A 12,685-nucleotide genomic window follows, 5' to 3' on the forward strand; every position below is an offset into this window, starting at 1 on the left:
TCCTATCGTTGGAATATCACTGCTTTATAATTGGTAGGGTGCATTTATTTATGTACCCATTGTCCAGATATACAGTTCAATGTTACTGTCTCTTACTAATGAGTTAAAATTGACTTGATTGAGAAGTAGATCAGCTTTAATCGGTACACGCTTAATTCATGCAGTTCCAGGACTTTGCTGGAAAATGTTTACAAATAAGGATGACATTTGTCTACATGTGAAATCTGACATTTCTTTGTGCTATAATTATGTTGTTAACTGGAAGTAATGTTTGTGCAGCAATAAATTAGTATCTTGGTACCTTATTATAGCAGTACTTTTTAGTAGCACTGCTGAGTTGAGTAAAGGATTCCAGTTCAGTTCATTGTTACCTAATAAACTCATTTTACTTTCTATGATTTTTCAATTGCAGAGTAAGCACATTGGAGCCAAGTGTTATTGTTTGTTTATTTAATATTATACCATATCTTAAACAATGAAGTTTTAGGATACACTTTGTGCTAATTTATATAATTTTACTGATTTAGATAATCTCTGGTGATTAGAAACCTCAGCTAAATGCAATCCCTTATGAAATGTACAAAATCTAAAATTGAAAATTTAAAAATGTGTTGCCATCTTTCAAACACCTTTCATAGTCTGTTTCAATTTTTGTTTTCTGTGCAATATTGTTATTATCATCAGGAGGATGACTAAAGGTCATCAATAATTAAGACAATTGAGAAATCCAATAGGTAATTCAGTAGATAACAAAGTGTGAAGCTGGATGAACACAGCGGGCCTAGGCCCGAAACGTCAGCTTTTGTGCTCCTGAGATGCGGCTTGGCCCGCTGTGTTCATCCAGCTTCACACTTTGTTATCTTGGATTCTCCAGCATCTGCAGTTCCCATTATTTCTGGTAATTCAGTAGAGATTTTTTAACCCAAGGAATGGTAAGGGTATGAACTTGGAACCACAGCGAAGTGAATAGTATTATTCTTTAAGGGGAAGGCAGACAGGTATATGAGCGACATGGGAATAGAATGTTACAGGGGTAGATTTAAATCTGGGAAGAGTTCTCATAGAGCATAAACACTGTCATTGATCAGTTGGCCCAAATGAATTGATTCTGTGCTTTATATCCTGTGTAATTCAGTAATTTATGAAAAACCTGAGGAGTAGATGAATGGAAAGTTCAAGAAAATGTAACTTCATTTTGAATTGCAGTTTATTGTAAAGAAGTTGAGTTTATACAGTTTAGTTGCAGCTCAAAGGACTGCACAGCTGTTGAATTGCTGACTTATGTGCAACATAATTTTATAATTCAGCATAGGTGTACTCAATGACATACTACCGTTATGATGTTTTCAAACCAAAACGTTGAATTAAGAGCAGATAACTACATTTGTAGCATTACCAAATTGATTTAATTCGCAACGATAGACCCTGTTTGTTGAGTTTAGTTGCATTGTCCGAGTGACTTAATCCTACTATTTGTGAAGACGTAGCTATATTTTCAAAGCAGTCTGTAGTTAATTGTTGGATAAAATTGTGGTTTCCCCAAAAGTACTTGTATGGAGTGTCTGGATGGTTAAATATAAGCGTGTAGTCACAACAGAATGATGTAGTTATATCTTATCTTGAAAGTATTTTACACAAAACCTTTATAATATTTATGATCCTATTTATGTTTGCTTCTCAAAGGGTTCATAAACATTGAAGCTTAGTGAAGACCCCTCCCTCCATGTATAGGCTAAAATATAGTTAAGCATTTCTTTCCCATCCCTTTAATGAGCTAAGGCTTTCTACACCCATCTGGTCTTAGTCTGAGTTAAAAATCTTGTGATAACCATTTTGCAATGTTTAAGTTTTTAATGTCTATCTATCCAGATAAATAGACAAGCTATAATGGAATGACATTTTTGTACTGCTATAGGACTGTGATTGTACTCCCTAAGATAAAAATGCTAGGCTCTGGATTTAGCAAGAAATCCTTGTTACTGTTAATTTAGTGCCATGTGATTGTTCATTTGATCTTATTGCACAAATAATGAGAGAAAAGAAACTAATATGAAATGAAATCTGAAAATACTGGGAATGATTTGCATCTGTGAAAAGAATGAAAGATACATTGACATTTATGATAAACGGTTGTGTCTGATATAAACTTGTGTTTTCCTTTCACAAATGTTGATAGACTTATTTATCACCAGTATTTCATTTGTGAATGAAACATACTTGATACAAAGCCTAAGGTCTGTATACAGCTGACACTATCATTGGTTTTAGGAAACTTTGTTTCAGTGAGAGTGTTTTGATCAAATTGACTTTGTTTTAACGGCCCTGTGCCCTTGTCTGTATTTTGTTTTAAGTTGGACAACTTTGACAGCTGACTTTTCCAAAAAAAAATTGCAGTTGAATTTGGCAGTTACTGTGTATAACTGGGAGGTTGAGTAGTGATAAAATTAGTTTGGTATGATTTGTCGAGTCTGAAATCGAATAAATTACAGAGCTTAGGCGCCTTGGTGTGGGAAATGCTTAGGCAGGTAGGATGAGAAATAAAGAAAACTAGATGTAACACCAAATTGCGTGCCAATGATAAAGTAATGCCAGATGTATGAAATAATTATGCCTGAAAATTCAACATGTATATATTTCGTTATGAGGTGGCCTTTTTCCTGTGACAATTTTGAACCACAGATTTAGTTTATTCCTGGAGCAGGCTAATGAAGAATTGTCACTGGAGTCAAAATATTAATTCTGTTTTTTTTTCCTCCACCAGTGCTGCCAGACCTGCTGAGCTTCTTCAGCAACTTTTGATTATTGTTTAATGAAAATTAACTTATTGGTCTTTTGGACACATTCTTTTTGGCTTGTGCACAAATGTGCTTGTTCACTGTCTAATGGGTGCAACCACTTCGGATACTTTCTTTTGTAGTGAGCTTGAATTTCTTGGTTGTAACTTTGTTTCTTCTTCTGTTATGTTTATAAGTGAGCAGGAAGTGATCACTGCTTCAAATACTTCCCCTCACTGACCTACTTTTGACAGTACTATGAGTTCCAAAAGAAAATCGGAATGTATTCCATTTAGCCATTTATATTTTGTGGTTCAGTAAAGCAGAAATAATATTTCCCATGTGGAAATGTTGACTTAGCCAAGTTTATGACCTGTTCTGTAACCTTGGCAGCTATGTTTCCCCAACTGCTGTTCAATTAAAACATACTATTTGGTATGGGTGAGTGTCAGATGTACCAAGACTGAAAGATTCCTGAATAAAGCTGACGGTGTAGTTTTTTTAAAGGAAATCATTGCAGCACGCATGGATGCACTTGCACTTCAAAACTCCAGCTACCTCCATTTTCAAAATCCATTGAGAAAGTTTGGCTGGCAGCAAAAGTTTCACTCTTCCTAGATTGTGAAAGAGCCTGTTGGCCAAAGGTATGCTTATTTGTTGTTACTACAGTGGCCTGCTGAAAGTTGTCATGTATAAATTAAACTATCTCGGCTGTAATAGTGTGGTATAACCCATTACTTGTTAAGGCTTACAGAAGAAGTGACCATGAATGACATTGCAGAAAGGATTTACTAGCACCTGTAGAACAGAACTGTATCATTTAATGGGAAGAATTGCCAAATATTTTCCCCTAGGATCAATTTTTATTATTACTCCTGCTGAAGCTCATTTCTTAGAAGTAAACCTTGTGTTATGTTGCTCTTTTTTTAAATGACATAGGTGTTGCAATGCACTTCAGCGTGATGCTATTTGGACAATTTCCCAGAAATTTGAAGTGTACTACAGTACTGGGAATAACATTCAGGAGCTGCAGGCATGTTTATTTTCACCTGAGCTGTTTATAACAGGGACTGACTAGGTGTCATTCAATCAGACCCAACATTAAAATTTGCCACATGATGCTTTTGGAACTGCCCCTCAGAAGAGCTGTGTTGTGCAAACTTTTATGCAAGAATTATTTTTAAATTTCAGAGAAGCTTTCCACGCTTGCACTGCCTAATTTGTGTAGTTGAAATAATTGTGCTGTCCCTCCAGTCCGCAACAGTTCTGCGCTTTGCATTTTAAAAATCACTAAAATGTGATTTTTTGTTTTCATTCATGAACTGTGGACTCTACTGTCAAGGTCAGCAATTATTGGCCTTCCTTAAATACCCTTGAAGATGGTGGTGAATGTCCATCTTAAGCAAATCAGAGGCTGTGATGTAGGCCTACTGTTAGGTAGGGAATTCCGGGATTTTGACCAAGTGACACTGACAGAACAGAGATTATTCTTTTGAAGTTGAGATTGCACATCACATTTTTATTATTTGTGAATACGATATAGATATTGATGACTAAGCACTTACTGGCACTTCCTAATTAGAATCATAAAATCTCTACAATGTGGACGCAGGCCACTTGGCCAATTGAGTCCACACTGATCCTCTGAAGAGCGTCCTGCCCTATCTCCTTACTGTACAACCCTGCATTTCCAATAGCTAGCCCACCTACACTGCACAGAATGGGCAATTTAGCCTGGCCAATTCACCTAACCCACACGTCTTTGGACAGTGGGAGGAAACTGGGGCACTTGGAGGAAACCCACTCAGACATGGGGAGAACTTACAAACTCCATGCTAAGTGCTGAGTTGCTGTGGTGTTCAATTGCTCCTGGGAAATTGGTAGTAAGTTGCTTGAACTGTTTTCCTTAACTATGCAGTCCTTGGGATGTAGAGCACTCATAATGCTGTTAAGAAGGGTGTTCTAGGATTTTGACCCAGTGACAGTAAAAGAACTGTTTAGTTCCAAATCGGGATAGTTTGAGACTTGAAGGGGAACTTCCAGGTCGTGGATTTTCAGTGGGTGGAATGTTCATACAGGTTCCTATGCCCTGGATGATGTTGAACATATTGTATTGTTGAATGTATATTCATCCTGGCAAGTAGGCAGAGTTAGGAAGCAGAGGTTGATTCACCCCCACCCCCTGAGAACTAACACTGAATCACCCAAAAGTGAGCACTTTGCCCTAAATCTGTTAAAATGAATGTGAAAAGTAGTGTAACCTACCTCTGTTATTTCTAGTGGTTAACTAAAATAAACCCCTGACACTCAGTTTACAATCAACAAGTAACAATTTATCTAACTCTTAACAGTGAACAAATTAACTAATCCATGAACAAACCAAATAAATCCCTTCTGACTACTAGTTATTCCCAAATAAAACAAGATTCTATAGATATGTTCCAATAGAAACAGATCCCACATATATGAAATAAAAGATTAGAATTTAGTCTCTCAAAATCACAGCCAGGTTACATCTTGGTTACAACTGACAACTGGGCAGCACGGTGACTCAGTGGTTAGCACTGCTGCCTCACAGCTCCAGGAACCTGGGTTCAATTCCTTGACTGTCTGTGGAGTTTGTACGTTCTCCCTATGTCAGCGTGGGTTTCCTCCGGGTGCTCTGGTTTCCTCCCACAGTCCAAAGATGTGAAGGTCAGATGGATTGGCCATGCTAATTTCCCATAGTGTTCAGGGATGTGTAGATTAGGTGGGTTATAAGGGGAGAGTCTAGGTGGGATGCGTTGAGGCTCGGTGTAGAACTTTTCGGCCAAAGGGCCTGTTTCCACACTGTAGGGATCTGTGATCTTCTGGAATGTTCTGTGCCTTCTCCGACAAATCTTGTGTCAGGAATGCTTTCCCTATGGATTCTTGTTTCAGGAATCACAGCTAGGAATGCCGAAGTACTGTTGGTGCTTTCTGTAATAGCTGAGAGTATTTATCTCTGGCAAATGGCATTAAAATCTCCTGCCATTGCCCAACTGCCCATTTTTTAAGATGTTCTTGATGACATATCAATGCTTCTTAAAGTAGGATTGGTCCAATGTTGTCGAAACCATCAGATTTAAAATTAATTGATTTCTGATATCTAAGTACTTGGTTTAAATTGGCAAAATTCAAAACTTGTCTTGGTGTCAAAACAAAACTGCTGCTTGACCTGCTAACTGTACAGTCTTTTGATATAAATGTTTCAATTCAGGTGCCCTCTGTGTACCTGCAAACCCATAAGCTGTGCACAGACAACCTTCTTGAAACTCTGAGCATAGAAAAAGCACATCATCTTGTAAATCGACTACACAGTTTCTACCCCTAGCATTTTAGAAACTCCAAATTCTAACTTCCTGCCTCCAAACTACTGTATCCAACTTTGAAACAACAGTGACCCATCATAATAAAATGTGAGGCTGGATGAACACAGCAGGCCAAGCAGCATCTCAGGAGCACAAAAGCTGACGTTTCGGGCCTAGACCCTTCATCGGAGAGGGAACTGGAATAAATAGGGAGAGAGGGGGAGGCGGACCGAAGATGGAGAGTAAAGAAGATAGGTGGAGAGAGTGTAGGTGGGGAGGTAGGGGGGGGATAGGTCAGTCCAGGGAAGACGGACAGGTCAAGGAGGTGGGATGAGGTTAGTAGGTAGCTGGGGGTGCGGCTTGGGGTGGGAGGAAGGGATGGGTGAGAGGAAGAACAGGTTAGGGAGGCAGAGACAGGTTGGACTGGTTTTGGGATGCAGTGGGTGGGGGGGAAGAGCTGGGCTGGTTGTGTGGTGCAGTGGGGGGAGGGGACGAACTGGGCTGGTTTAGGGATGCAGTTGGGGAAGGGGAGATTTTGAAACTGGTGAAGTCCACATTGATACCATATGGCTGCAGCGTTCCCAGGCGGAATATGAGTTGCTGTTCCTGCAACCTTCGGGTGGCATCATTGTGGCACTGCAGGAAGCCCATGATGGACATGTCATCTAGAGAATGGGAAATAGTTTGCGACTGGGAGGTGCAGTTGTTTGTTGCGAACTGAGCGGAGGTGTTCTGCAAAGCGGTCCCCAAGCCTCCGCTTGGTTTCCCCAATGTAGAGGAAGCCGCACCGGGTACAGTGGATGCAGTATACCACATTGGCAGATGTGCAGGTGAACCTCTGCTTAATGTGGAATGTCATCTTGGGGCCTGGGATGGGGGTGAGGGAGGAGGTGTGGGGGCAAGTGTAGCATTTCCTGCGGTTGCAGGGGAAGGTGTTGGGTGTGGTGGGGGTGGAGGGCAGTGTGGAGCTTTTGTGCTCCTGAGATGCTGCTTGGCCTGCTGTGTTCATCCAGCCTCACATTTTATTATCTTGGAATTCTCCAGCATCTGCAGTTCCCATTATCAGTGATCCATCACTTGTGCCTTTAGAGATGGTAGACATGTAATGGGGAGACAGCGTATGAGTTTACTTGTCATAGAATTCCTTGCCTTTGATTAGACTTAGAGGGAACATGCAGATGATAGTGTTCCCATGTGCCTTCTACTTGTAGATAGTATAAGTTGCTGGGTTGGAAGGTGTTGCTGAAGGAGCTTTGAGAAGTTGCTGCAGTACATCTTTTAGATGGTACACGCTACAGTAACAAAGCGCTGCCAGCGGAAGCATAGATAGCAAATCAACCAGTTGGAAAGCTTTGTCATGGATGGTGTTTAACTTTGAGTGTTGGTGGAAATCCACTTCATTTAGTCAGGTGGAGGATGTTGCTTTAAATTCCTGACTTTGTCTTGTAGATTTTTGAAAGGCAGAATTTCATATCAAGGAGTTAAGTTACAGGACTTCAAGCTTCTGATGCCTTGCAACCAGATTATTTCTTTGGTTCAGTTCAAGGCCAATGGTAACTCTGAGGATGTTGCTATTGAGGAATTCAGCAATAGAAATGCTATTGAATATGGGTAATAGTTAGATTGTGTCTTGATATAGGTGGCCGTTCCACAGCATTTGAGACGTGAATATTACTTGCCCTTTACAAGACCGAGATGTTGCTGCTCAAAGGCACCAGCTGTTTTGGCATCCAAGGAGTTGGAAATTTTACTAACACTGAAATTTACACACTAAATTTACACAGCACCCCTCAAACATTTTCCCTGTGTGACTCCATTTAGTGCTGTAGACTTTGCCATGCTGAATGTGTAAAATTTAAACATAGCTTTCGTTAATGTGCTGTAAATTTGGAAAATATTTTAGAAATGTAAGAATGAAAAATGAATATTCTTACATCGAAGTAGCTTGAAACGTTCCTTTTGGGGAGAGTCTTAAATTGCTGTTTAATAAGTGAAACTGGCAACATGAAGCACTATAGAAAATATGTTTTCAATTTTTGGAAGGCTGGATCATATTGGGCTTCACGTTTAGGCAGTGGAATTAATTTTCAGAACAGCATTATATTGTGAGAGCAAGGAATAGAATGTGATGGTAGCATAATGAGAATGAGCCTTTTATTCTATGGCGTTTTAAGCAATAAAAGAGAGAGCTTGCATTTACAATGTGTATTATTTGCTGTTGAAATGTCCCAAAGCACCATATGCAGTACACCTTTTCCTGTAATATACAAAAATTTCAAACAAAAATCTCAGGAAAACCAGTGAGAAACAAGGTTTGCAAAGGATTGAGTCACACAAAATGCTTTCAACCTTTATTATGTTGATTAAGACTAAGAGTAAAAGACTACAGTAAAAGCTATTTCTTATTTGGGATCAAGTTTGCAGGAAATGCAGTGAAGCACCGATATAACAGAATTCTGATGAGTTGGGGACTTCAACTATCCTTGAGGTAAAACATAGAAAATAGGAGCAGGAGTAGGCCATTCAGTCTTTTGAGCCTTCTCTGCCATTCAGTGTGATTGTGACTGATTATCCAACTCATTGTCATGTTCCTGCTTTCTCCCCGTACTCGTTGATCCCTTGAGTCCTAAGAATTGTATTGACTCCTTGAAAATAGTGTGTTTTGGTGTCATCCACTTCCTTTAGTAGAGAATTACACAGAATCACTAGTCTCTGGGTGAAGAGATTTCTGCTCATCTCAGTCCAAAATGGACTATCCTGTATCTCCAGACTGTGAGCCCCTATTCTGACTTCTCCAGTCATGGAGAACATCATCTTGCATAAACAATGGACTGCTTTCAAAGAGGAAATGATTTGGGTGTAGCTGAGGAATATCCCTCCTGAGCCAGCAAGGTAGAAAACCAAGGCAGGACTCCCTAGGTAGTGAATGAGAGAGACAATAAGATGAACCTGACAAAGAAGACAAGATAAATGTCAGGTTAGTAGTAGGAATCTGACTGTCTATGGAAATTTTAAAAAAAGGAACTGAGAGTGGCAAAATGAGACTTGCTGTGAATAGAATGTGGAATCCAAGAGTTACCTTTAGGGTATTTAAAATGTAACGTAACAGGAGTAGGAGCAATTAGGGACCAGAAGAGCAAGCAAAAGCAAAATGCTGGAAATCCTGAAATAATATCAAAATACAGGAGAAATTCTGGGAGCATCTGTTGAGGTTAATTTTGCAAGACTGATATGACTTTCTTTTTCCAGATGCTGCCAGGCTTTTTCCAGCACCTCTTTGTTTTGAGTCAAAGGCTTTGCCTGAGGTGCTAAATGAGAATTTTGCATCTTCATGGAAGAGGATGCTACCAAAAGCATAGTGAAAGAGTAACTTGTTGAGATACCCGATGAGCTCAGAATTGATGGAAGATGCAGTAGGCAAACTGGCTGTATATAAATTTAAATGATCATGCCCAGATCAGAAAAATCAAAGGATATAGAAGGGAGACATTATCTTCCAGTTCATCGTTATATACAGGGAATGGTTCCAGAGAACTGAAGAATTGCAAATGTTAAACTGTTGATCAAAAAATGTTGCAAAGAAAAATCCCAGCAACTACCAGTCAGTCAGTTCACATTTTTCAATAGTTTTGAGCATTTAGTTCTGATTATATAGGACAGTGTTAACAGTCACTCGGACTGAGTAGGAGAGAAATTAGAATTGAATGAAGGCACAATTATAAAGCTAGGTTTTGAACAGATTTTGAAGGGCAAGAAGGCATTTCAGAATACATTGCTATGAGACTGAAAGTTAAATTAGGAATGATGGCTAGAGATGACCTGACCACCATTTTTAGGGATTCATGATGTATGACTGAAAAATGTTGATAGAGGATGAAGTAAGGCTAGGGAATTATTTGTCAATAATAATGAAGACCTGGATTTGTGCGATAAGCCATTGGAAATCATTGACAAAAGGTTTTTTGGGAAAAAGCTCATGGTGCCATGGGATCATTTGGAATGAATAGATGACTGGCTGGCTAATGGAACACAATGGCAGTTTTCTGGTTGGCAAGATGTAAAAACTGGTTTACCAAAAGGACCAGTGTTGAGTTCTTCACTTCGTTTGATTTATACAAATAACTTGGATGAAAGGACTGAAGGTATGGTTGACAAATTTGGCGCGAATATTGATAGGAAAGTAAGTTTTGAGGCTATCAAGCAAGACAGATAGGTTAAATACTTGAACAAAAATTTGACAGATGGAGTATATTATGAGAAATGAAGTTGTCCATTTTGTTAAGAAAAACAGAAAAGTATGCAGTCAAAATGAGATTGCAAAGCTATCAAATGGACGGATCTGGTTGCCCTTGTTAATGGTTTGCAGAAGAATAATATACAGGTACAAATAGTAATTAGGAAAGCTAACAGAATAGTATAATTTACTGTGAGGAGAACTCAATACATTGGGAGGTTATACCTCAGTTATGCCAACCATTGACACCTGAAATACTGTGTATAAAATCTGCCTCCTTATTTAAGGAAGGACATAAACACGTGGAACCGGTTCACCGAAGGTTTGCAATACTAATACGAGGAAGAGATAGATTGGTCTTTGAGAATAGGTAAGATAAGTTAGGCTTGCATCCATTAGAGCTTAGAAAATAAGGGGTGACTTGATTGAGAAATGTAAGGTCCTGAGAGGTCTTCACAAGTTGAATGTGGAAGAATATTTCATTTTGTTAAAAATTCTGGACCAGGAGCCACTGTCCCAAAGTAATGGGTCATGCCATTGAATACAGATGAGAATTTTTTTTCTTCCAGAAGTTTGTGAAACTTTGCATCCACCATTTTTTTTTAAGAGTAAGAATTTCAGTCCTTAAATAGTATACCGATGAAGGTGGGTAGATTCTTGAGAAGCAAAGGAGTTATTTGGAGTGGATGGGAATGTGGAATAATGAGATCAGTCATCTTTTCGAATGGTGGAGAAGGCTGTTGTGTCGGAATGGCCTACTACTGCTCCACCGTTTGTCAGAAAACCCATTCCAACACCTACACAGTTTATTCCAGATGTGGTCTCACAAATGGTCTAATTGTGTAGCAAGCCTTCCCTCTGTTTATATGCAATGCTCTTTGAAATAAATGACAGCATTTCATTTGCCTCACAATATACATGATCATGCAAATGCTGGCTAACTTACTGAATATCAGCAGTGTTATGATCTCAGCAGATGTCATTACTAAAACGCACAATCCGAGACTGAAATCTGACTTCATAAAATAAAAAAAATTAACAAGGTGGTCTTGCATAGAAAAATCATAGAAACCTTACAGGTAGAGTCCATTTGGCCCATCAAGTCACACACTGACTGTCTGAAGGCCATCTCACTTACACTAATCCCCCCACAGTATCCCTGTAACCCCACAGTTTACAATGACTAATTCAGCTAGCCTGTACATTCCTGGACACTCTGCGGTGATTTAGTATGGCCAATCCACCTAACCTGCACATTTTTGGACAGTGGAAGAAAACCACAGCATCTGGTAGAAACACATTTGGGGAGAGCATACAAACTTCACATGGACAGTCACCACAGGCTGGAATCAAACGCGGTTGTTTGACGCTGTGAGGCAGCAGTGCTGATCACCAAAACACAAACACTCTGCTGCAGATTTGATTTCAAAAATAAAATAGATATATTGCTCAAATTTAATGGAAATATAATAGAATAAACCAGTTACAACCTGTTTAAATATTTGAAATACAAGGTTTAAAAAAAAATCTCATTTAATCACAACAGTATCTCATTGTAGTACTCAAAAACCAGAGAGTTCTCTTCTGTACCCCCCCCCGCCTCCCAAAAGGATGACTTTGCAGCTTCAGTTCCCAGCTATGAGAATCTGATCTCCTCTTTACTTCATCATAGAAGCGAGCTCAGACTTTTCAGCTTCAGAGTTTTAACCAAGTATTTTTGGTTTGGAGCTTTAAAGTTGAACGTCTTGTACTGAGGTAATCTATTTCCTGTCAATTTTAAACTATCTCCCTTTTTTGGGATCAACTGTTTTACAAATCGAGCTCCCACCAAGACTGCGGCCAAACTACTCCAAACTGAAACTCAAATGCTTTTTTTAAAAACCTGAGTGTTCCCCCAAGCTCAAAAAAAACTTACTCCTGAATCTTTTATTTGTAAACCTTATTGCCAAAACTGTTAACTTCGGATGGTAAACTCTCCCAGTGTAAAGAAAACCCCATCACACTCATAGAAATTATGCATCACTGTGTTTTAAAATAAATCACAAAGGCGCCAGAGATATTTTCACGTCAATCATTGAACCCTTTCAGAGACAGACCCCAAACCTGGATGCCACTAACCTTTGCTAAATAACATTAAAATATATATAAATCTTGTACCTTACATTTGCAGTAGGTTTGATAATGATGTCAAGCTTGGACTTAAGAAGAGAGTGCTGCCAGCAGTTCTCAATGGAAAAATAGAGTAAGGAGCTTGAGGGAGAGTTTGTGGTAGAATGTGATTTCTGAAGCTGGAGTTAAGGGTCAGCAGTTTTAAAGACAAAGATGGCAAAAGTAGATTCAGCATCCTT

The 12,685-nt window shown here is 39.1% G+C and overlaps 1 protein-coding gene across 9 annotated transcripts in view; it reads left to right on the plus strand.

Moving 5' to 3' along the window:
- birc6 (baculoviral IAP repeat containing 6) overlaps window positions 1-12,685 on the plus strand; it is a 231,075-nt gene that overhangs the window by 1,182 nt on the left and 217,208 nt on the right. The gene's annotated exons all lie outside the window — the stretch shown is intronic.

The sequence above is a fragment of the Stegostoma tigrinum genome, chromosome 9 (assembly GCF_030684315.1).
Source record: "Stegostoma tigrinum isolate sSteTig4 chromosome 9, sSteTig4.hap1, whole genome shotgun sequence".
In the NCBI taxonomy this organism is placed as follows: domain Eukaryota; kingdom Metazoa; phylum Chordata; class Chondrichthyes; order Orectolobiformes; family Stegostomatidae; genus Stegostoma; species Stegostoma tigrinum.